Raw genomic sequence first — 6,000 nt, forward strand, 5'->3', positions numbered from 1 at the left:
CTGTGGGCTGTGCATAAGGGTGAGCAGATGACAGTTCCTGGCAGGTGACGCCCAGGCTGGCATCCAGAGAGCTGATTGGATGGATGAGAATGAGTACCACCTGCCCATGGGCAGTGCTCTTGATGTGTAAATCAGGGCCAAGTGTCAGATTCTGTGCCCAGGAAACCCGGGTCCTTTCTGAGACCTCTGAGCCTCTTCTGTGTGCTCACTTGTCATTCCTGCCAAAGATATCCCTTCATTTTTACAAGGAGGAAAGAAAGGGAGCAAGATCAGAGCAGGCAAGGAACCAAGCACCTTGACCACTGGGCTGGCGAAATGGGAGCAGAACATAAGAATGGAGACAAGAGACAAAACCTACTTTTGCTTCAGATTCTGCAAGTGGCAACTTGATTTGTTTTTCAGTTTTTGTTTCTGCAAAATGGAGATAATTAATTTTCAGATTTTACCTGACAGTCAAGGGCGTTGGGAGATTGAATGAGCTTATGTTTCTGCAGAGTACTGCCATGAGGGAAGGCACTGTCAGCAGCTGGAGGAAACATAAACAGTGCAAGCTGGATCCTCAGGGTGTTTGATGTCCCTTGATGGTTCTGTGCTGGTGCAAAATAAGCCCTGCTCCAGGAGAGGAGTGAATTCCACCTTTCCACTGGGCACAGGCACACACCTCCCATTGAAAGAGCTGTGCCAGCCCATATGTTGTTATTGCATCCCCAGCCCTGTAGCTAGAGCTCTGTATGTGTCTGTATCTGCTGACTATACCCCACCAAGGCAGGGACAGTGTGGAGAGGTTAACTGTCACCCATGTGTCACAGCCAGGAGTCCCCTGATGCTCAGTCACACTTTAAGGATTAACCTGCTCCAGCTCTGCTGGCATAGGATCTAGGGCATCTCCAAGACCTGCTCCTCCTGGGCCTGCCTCATCATCTTTGTGTACTTCTGTCCCCAACACTAGTACTTAGACCCTTGGAACACATTCCTTGCTGTCAAGCTTTATTTGTGCATAGCAGCTATTTGAAGAGGGGCCTGGCGGAAGCCTGTAAGGAAGACCCAGGTGTGGGGACAATGCACCTTCCCTAGCATCTTCTGAAAGCCAACCTTCTTTGTAGGGCTGTTTTTTCTTGAGTCTAATATGAGCTCTTTTTCTTGTGTATTACATCTTTTACTCTAGTTCTAAGGTTATCAAACTGGCCATTGCTCACTTCCAAGTGAGTCTTTATTTACTTGTGCGATTATTGGCTCATTATTAAGTCTTCTCTGGAGCATAAATGTCCTACTTCTGCCACACTTTCTTCCAAAATCTGCTTTCCAATCCTCCTTAGCAATTGCACTGTGCACTATGGACAGCCTCCTATCCCTACAGGCTCTGATGAGGGCACCAGGCTTTGTGCTGCTGAGACATAGTCCTGGCCCTGGCCACAGCAATGTTTCTATAGCTGGGCCTGGTGTCCTGGATCCCGGAGATACCCCCCAGGGCCCATGTTACCTGTATCTGGTCCACATGCCCCCCCTGCCATTCCTATGTGTTTTCCTTTTAACTTCAACATGCTCAGCCTCACAGGCAGACAGCTAGATGTGCCTGGGGTTTGTATCCCCTCTGGTGCTGAGTAACCAGTGTCTGACAGGCAGGCATAGAAAAGTCCAGCTTCCTTGCTTCAAGGCAGAATAGGTTCAGAGGGCTTGCTGACCCTCCAAAGTCCTTTGAAGGGTCAGTGTCAGGCTAAGAGTCCCTCTAGGAATTCCCTGAGATTGTGCCCTGCTTGACTTCCTCCCCACCTTGCCCTACCCTCCTCTCCTGCTCCTACCCTAATAAATAATTTGCCCATGGATTCTCATCTCAGGGTCTGATTGATTCTGGAGAAACATGGCTTAGATGCTTGGATTCCATGACTCAATCAAGGTCTCAGGGGCTCTCCAATAACCTTATCTATGTGACCTGGAGCTTGGTTACCCTTTTCTGGGTTTGGACTTCTCATTTGGACTAGAGTTTCTGTTAGTTCTGACTTCCTAAGACTCTACAGCTAAGATAAATAAAGGGAAGATGTTCTAGGGAGACAGTATCGCAGCCTGCACCAAATTAGGTCACCTGGGGACTAAAGACTGCTCTGCCACTTATAAAGCCTGTGTGTATTTTCTTTTTTTTTTTTTGGCTGGGGCTGGATATGAGCCCGCCGTCTCTAGCATATGGGGCTGGCGCCCTACTCCTTTGAGCCACAGGTGCCACCCGTCTGTGTGTATTTTTATGAGAGCACATATAGTGAGAATAAGATGGAGCCAATCAGGCTGGGGCTGAGACCACACAGCTGGTCTGGCCAGTTTAGGTCCTGCATGACCTTGACCTCATGTCTTCCATCCTTGTTCTGTAATTTCGACTTTAACCTAAAAGTGTATATCTTGAGTAGTTTAGGACAATTGATTTAGGAGATTAACTTTTGAATTAGAAATGTTTCTTTGAGTCATGGGTTATATCAATTATTGTTTATTATGGGTCATGTGTTATGGTGGCTACTGTTGTTAAGTGTTAATTACTATTATTTAAGGGTCAGTACAGTTCCTGCTTTTAACTTTTATATATAAAACTGTGATTTTGGAAATGGCAGAACAGATCAGTCTTGGAGAGGCTACTGTCACTGTTCTCCAGAATCACTAGCCTTCTAACAAATGAAGTTTGTTGGATCTGTCCTCATCTCTGTGTATTGGCTGACAGTGACAGGTGGCTGGGCCCTCACTGTCAGGTAAAATTTCTTTTTGTGTGTTTGTGTGTATGTGTGTAAGAGAGAAGCCAACCCTGGGCAAATTTCTTAATCTTCAGCTGTAAGATGGGGACAATAATAGCATCCCTTCACTGTGGATGGGTTGGGAAGATTAAATGGCATTGTGCATGTAAAATGCTTGGTAGGAAGCCTGCTGTTAGCACTCAATATGCACAAACAGTTGCTGTGCACCGAACACTCTCTGGTGGCATTTATACTTTTTCTGTCATAGCCACAGCCTTGAAGGTATCTGGGAGTGTTTCTAGAATTCCTTCCCAGTCAGGGATTTAAGAGGCCTTTTTGCCACCTGAGGCTGGAAACAGGTGGAAAGAGTCACACATCAGGCGGGTATTGTCCTTGCCATTCTGCAAAGAGACACCCGAAGCTGGGAGATACATGGCCTGTTCCCAAGGTACAGGGAGGCAGACACCCAAATTCGTGGCTGTAGGGCGCACAGAGTGGTGAGCCCAAGTGTCCACGGCCCGCTTTGTGAAGGGTCAGGAGAGGATGGCTTCAGCTCCATAGGGGACACAAAGACATTTGTCTTTGGAGTCAATGATGAAAATAAAAGTGAAATAATTTAGTCTTTCCCCTGGCTCATGCAACAAGCAACTTTCCTTTATAATTAGAGGATTTTCCAGGGAGGGAACAATGGGGAGGTTGTGGTACCAGTGCCTGCTTGTTGAATGCCCTCACATCTGAGAAGAAAGGACAAAACACTTAGGGAAATCAGAAGACATATAGAAAATAAAGCCCCAGGGAATCTTTGAATTTCAATGGGCCAAGGACAACTGCAGATTTTTCTGCTTTCTTTTCCTGACTCCTCTCTTTGCCCACAAGTAGACCATACTTTTTCAGGAATGACTGGACAGAGTCCTTAGCTGTTTATGAGCAGGGACTCTGAGCAGTAATGGGAGGTGAGAAAAGGGTGGATTCTCAATTTACAGAAAACATTACACCCTCAGAACAGTTGGCAGGCAAAAGACTCCGCTCACTGCACAACATTTAGAAAGTGCAAGGTGTCTTCTCAGATGCCACAGAAGATATGAAGGTGATTAAAATGCAGCATCTGCCTGGCAAGGGCTTGAAACCCAGGAATGGGGAAGACAAGTGAGTGCATTCAAATCAAAGAGAGAAAACGCTGTCTTCGAAAGCTCTCTTACAAATTGATGAAGGAGTCCAAGGCAAAGACTAGAATAAGAGCCCCCCAACTCTGTGAAGGAACAGGCCTCACTGAAATAATGATGATAATCTGCACTGTCTCCTTGTTCACTTCTTTGTAAGTGCTACACTAGACAGCACAGATGGTAGCTGTAAAGATTTTTAACTTTTTTCCATCAATAACATCACCTGTTTGGAACATAAGGGCTAGCTTTTGAGATATTTTCCAGGTCCTGCATTCCAGTGGATTGGCTGACCCACTCAGATCAAGGAATTGACTCAGTTGGTCTTGGACCAGACCCCCACCCAAGGAACTGCATTCCCCTCACTGTCGGGCCCTCATTGTCGGGACTGGCCACTCACCCAGACAGTAGGACTGCTGATTCTGCCCTAAAAGCAACCAGTCAGAAAACCCTGCTTGCCTAATCTTTTCCCACCAAACTTTCTTTAAAAACTCTGGCTCAGGATCTGTAGCTCAGTGCTAGGGCACCGACCACATACACTGGGGCTGGTGGGTTTAAACCCAGCCCCAGCCTGTTAAAACAACAATGACAACTGCAACAAAAAAACAGCAGGGCATTGTGGAGGGCACCTATAGTCCCAGCTACTTGGGAGGTTGAGGCAAGAGAATCGCTTAAGCCTGAGAGTTTGAGGTTGCTGTGAGCTGTAATGCCATGGTACTCTACCAGGGATGATATAGTGAAACTGACTTAAAAAGAAAAAGTCTCTGCCCCCCCCCCCCCAGTTTTCGGGGAGGCATATTTGAGAGAATTCTCCCATCTCCCGGCTTAGCGGTGTATGGAAGAAACCCTTTGTCTGCTGTGAACTTGCTGTCTCTGGACAATGGCTTCCTCTTGGGCAGTGGGCTGATGAACCTGGCTGGGCAGCAACATCTTTGTGGAGTGAAGGAATTGCATAGTTTCAGTCTGGAGGGCAGAGAAAGGAAATCACCCTGTGCACAGGGTTGGGAGCAAGCATAGCCCCGGGTCGGAGGGTGGGGGGACTGGTTGCCAGGCAACTGGAAGGAGCCCCTGGCGTCATGCCCTGTCTCCCCACAAGAACTTTGTTATTAAGCTTTGGTCTAAAGAATTTAAAACAATGCACACTTGTACATATTGCATTTTATTATATTTTTATTTATCTTTGTGATCAATTTAAGTATTTTTGCATTATAAAACATCTACTATTATATCATGCAATAGAAAGTAAGGATCTAAATCAAAATAGCTTGATTTGGTGTATAGTTAATTGTTATTATGGCTTGATTTACAGGAATTTTGAGGAAATGTTTATAATCAGCTTCTGAGCCCATGACATCACATGCTGATCTTGAGGTAGTGCAAGTGGCTGGTTGTCAGGGTTCCCTGGGAACCCCCAACCTGGGTTGGGGGTCAACAAGGGAGATAAAGCTGGAGAAATAATGAGATTTTACACTGACTTAATGTATAAAGTCTGGGCAGCCTGGAGAGGCATGCATTGACTCACATGCCAAGTAGGAGATTGAGGCAATTAAGCAGCCCTCTGACTCCTCAGAAATCTTTTATTTTACATGAGAAAATGTAAAGGTTTGGTGGTGCCTGTGGCTCAAGGAGTAGGGTGCTGGCCCCATATGCCCAGGGAGGCAGGTTCAAGCCCGGCCTCGGCCAAAAGAAAAAATGTAAAGGTGTCAAAATTCAAAGATAGAAAAAAAAAAAGGAATCCCAAGTTCCCTGGAAGGTGGATAGAAAAATAAGGCAGGGGGCTGGGTGAGGTAGCTCACACCTATAATTCTAGCACTCTGGGAGGCTGAGGCAGGCGGATTGCTTGAGCTCGTGGGTTTGAGATCAGCCTAAGCAAAAGCAAGATCTCTGTGTCTACTAAAAATAGAAAAACCAAGGCAAGAGGACAGCTTGAGCTCAAGAGTTGGAAGTTGCTGTGAGCTATGATGCCATGGCACTTTACCCAGGGCAACAGCTTAAGACTCTGTCTCAAAAAACAAACAAACAAACAAAAAAATAACAGGTGGCGCCTGTGCCTCAAAGGAGTAGGGTGCATATACCAGAGGTGGCGGGTTCAAACCCAGCCCTGGCCAAAAACTGCAAAAAAAAAAAAA

Source organism: Otolemur garnettii, unplaced genomic scaffold (genome assembly GCF_000181295.1).
Source record: "Otolemur garnettii isolate 467f Iridium unplaced genomic scaffold, OtoGar3 scaffold00197, whole genome shotgun sequence".
Lineage (NCBI taxonomy): Eukaryota > Metazoa > Chordata > Mammalia > Primates > Galagidae > Otolemur > Otolemur garnettii.